This window comes from Gavialis gangeticus, unplaced genomic scaffold (genome assembly GCF_001723915.1).
Source record: "Gavialis gangeticus isolate Ggan-Ray unplaced genomic scaffold, GavGan_comp1, whole genome shotgun sequence".
NCBI lineage: Eukaryota > Metazoa > Chordata > Crocodylia > Gavialidae > Gavialis > Gavialis gangeticus.
The window spans coordinates 53,961,764-53,965,374 of NW_017729034.1; positions in this window are offsets into that span (position 1 = coordinate 53,961,764).

Consider the following 3,611-nt stretch of genomic DNA (forward strand, 5'->3'; position numbering starts at 1 on the left):
CCTCTTTAAAATTTTTTTTTTTTTTTTTTTTTTTTTTGACATTGTAGATGTATCAGTTAATTGTGAGTGTAAATACTGGGTTGTTCTTTAAATCAAAACCCTGAAACAGAAAAAGAAGTCTGGAAGAAACCTAGCAATATATAATTTCCTTCTGTGTAATATAGTTATAACAGAGGATGGACTTTGGTTTCTTGTCATGCTAATTGCTGTCGGACTCCCAAAGAATACAGAAGTATAGTCACATCATAATGTATTTAGACACAGAGATGTGGCTTTGTATGTATCTTTGGGGACACTGATTTCCTTGATTAGTGGATTCCTTGGTTCAAATTCAGAGCTATTGTGGTTGCAACTCCACTGAAAACATGAAAACCCACCTACTTATACCAACATGGAATATCTTCCAGTGTCTACTGGCACTTTTGGGAAAGTGAACAGAAAAAAATTGTGTCAAAGTTTATCTCTGATGTAAAGCCACTTAAGAGAGTTGCCCCAGGAGAGAATTTGATCCATAAGGTATACTGTATTTTGAGAAAAATAAGGTGATTGATGGTTGGAGAGCAGGTCATAGCTGAGTGATAAGAAAGGCTGATCCAGCCAAAGGACAGGATTTTCCTCAGCACACCAGGAAGCCTAGGGCCTCCAGTGGCAGGTTTAGTTGTCTGTACACAAATACCAGGAGCATGGGGAACAAGCAGGAGGAACTGGCCCTTCTGCTAACCAGTAAGCAATATGATCAGATCCATCCATACCTGAAGACAGGAGGAGGCGCTACTTCACAGTCAGGGCGGCCAGGAGCTGGAACCAACTTCCAAGGGAAGTGGTGCTCGCTCCTACTCTGGGAGCCTTCAGAAGGAGGCTAGACAATTACCTAGCCGGGGTCGTTTGACGCCAGGATCCTTTTCCTGCCCACGGCAGGAGATCAGACTTGATGATCTGCTCAGGTCCCTTCCGACCTTGCCAACTATGAAACCATTCAGCCTGGAGAAGAGACGACTTGGAGGGGACTTGGTAACAGCCTGTAAGTACATAAAGGACATACATCAGGGCCTGGGGGGGCATCTGTTCACCAAGGTGTCCCAGGAGAAGACGAGAAACAATGGATACAAACTGCTTGAAGACTGCTTCAGATTGGACATAAGGAGAAACTTCTTTATGATTTGAGTGCCTAGGGTCTGGAACTGACTCCCCCCAGAGGTGGTACAATCACCTACCCTGGAGATCTTAAAAAAATTATTTGACTTGCACCTTGCTGGGGTCATCTTATCCCAGCAGTCTTTCCTGCACAAGTGCAAGGTGGCTGGACTCAATGACCTTATGAGGTCCCATCCAGCCCCTAACATCTATGATGGGTGTTAAATCTACAGATAAAAAAATAATAGATTTTTAAGGTTATTAGGGCAACTATTTTACCTACTGTAACCTTCTGCATAACACAGACTTGAGAACTTCACCCAGTGATGTGCTAAGGAAAATGTGTGTGGTTTTTTTTTTTTTTGTTTGTTTCTTCATAATGAATAAGACCCGGAAGGTGCATTTGTTAGCTTAGCTAGAAAAGCTGCTTACTGATTTGGGGGTGGGGGGTTGTTGGGTTTTTTTTTTTGTTTTTGTTTTGTTTGTTTGTTTGTTTTTGTTTGTTTGTTTGTTTTTTTTCACTTAGGGAAGACAAAACTGGACTTCCTTATCTTTGCAGAATGTCTGCAAAGTACAAGGTTTTTCAGCTCTTAATTGAAAGAGGAGTGCTGAATCTTTTAACAAATTTTTTCTCCCAACTGTTTGCCAGACTGAGAATACAAATCATTTCAGGCTTTCCATCCAAAGGGCTTTTACCCAAGATGAGTCTTGTCTCATCCACTAACAGCACTATCTGCTGATCTGACATTTTTATGTTGTCAGAGAATGGAACTTAACCCTTTCATGGTTGATTTGCTCTGTGATAGCCCAACATATCTAATTTATAGTCCCTCCATCAATATATAGAAAACCTGTCAGCTAAAAAGAGCCCCCCCCCCTTTTTTAACAGAAGAAAAGCGAGAGAGAAGCAAAAAGGTGTGTGGTTTCTTGTATTTTGGGAAGCTTTCAGAAACCATAGTATTGGGTCCCCTCTAAGGGTAGAAACAGATGTTGTAAAACCAAAGTGGGTCAGCTCTGGCAGCGAGTGTCAACTGATTCACTTCATTGGGGGAAGAAAAAATCGCATTGCCCATCTTCCCACACTAGGCAGGGGCCCAATGGGAAACATGGGGGAAAATGTTATCTATGCCTGGTTGGGGACCCATACTGATCTGCATGAAGCACAGGTTGGCTCGGGTCCCAGTGTGGAGGCACAAGGCTCTGGGAATTCCTCAGTTCTTATGCCACCCTGTGCCTTCTTGCAAGGACCAGTGCCAACTTCTGCTTCATGTGGAGGCATGGGCCAGTGAAGGGTGGGGTGGAGGAACAGGTCGGCACTGGAACCATGGAATCGCCACTTTTCCATGCCTTTGTGTTGAGACCTGCACTGGCCCATGCCTCCATGGGAAGTGGAAACCCTGAATTTCCCCACTCATGCAGATACTTCCTTGGAGATGCATCTCAGTAAGTGGGGGAAGCCAGGCAAGTGCCCAAAGGGTGTGAGAAGCCTGATTCTTCCTGGGGTGTCCCCTTATGTTCCCAGAGCAGGTGGCTAGAGAGCACAGGCAGCTCTGGGCTGCCCATGCTCTTGCCCTAAGCCAATAGACATCTGCTACAGTAAAGCAGCACAAATGCTTAGTATTTTCTGTCATGGCCATAAACTTGGGGCAGTTGTAGTGCACCAAAAGCTGGGGACATATGTATGCTTTTACTTTGTGCCACTGTAAACATTTTTATCATGGCACAGAAGCAACCAAAGAGGATGTCAGTTTGCACCCTCAAATCCTAGGCTGCTCCTTGTTATAATTATTTTACCTATCAAGAGCCAGGGCAGCAGGCAAACTAAGTTACCTCCAGCTGGTCCTGATTACCTGAGTGGGCCTGGCTGCCTGTGTCCAAGCTACCCCCAGCTAATGCTAGTTGCCTGAATGGACATGGCTCCTTAAGTACCCAACGAGCTATTTAATAGAACAGATGATGAACTTGGGGCTTCTGATGCCATATTCTTAGTTTCTAGGCTCCTACTTTTTGATTCCTAGCTTCCTAGTTCTTGCCTGCTGATTCCTTGTTCCAGACCCCAACATTGACCCCTTGTGCTCCAGACTCCAGTCTAGACCCCTGCTCTCTGACAGACAGCTTGTAGCTTAGCTTGACAGTTGTCTGCGTCCCAGTCTCATACAGCTAGGGACTCTGGTCTTGATCCTTGCCTCCTGGTTTCTCCCCTTGCCTGACTCCCGCCATGTCATGGTTCTACCTAGGGCAATTCCACCCTATATCCTGTTCACATAAGGACCCTGACCTGATATGCCTGTTCCTGATTCCTTGACTCTAATTGGTGCCCTTGGCTGTGTCCAGATGAGTGTGGCCATGTGGTATGTGGCACCGCAGATGCATGAGTGTGGCCATGTGGTATGTGGCACCGCAGATGCATCTGTGGTGCCGCATTCCATATGTTCACTTGTTTTCTGTGCTGTAAGGGAGGGGGGTGGTGGGATTTT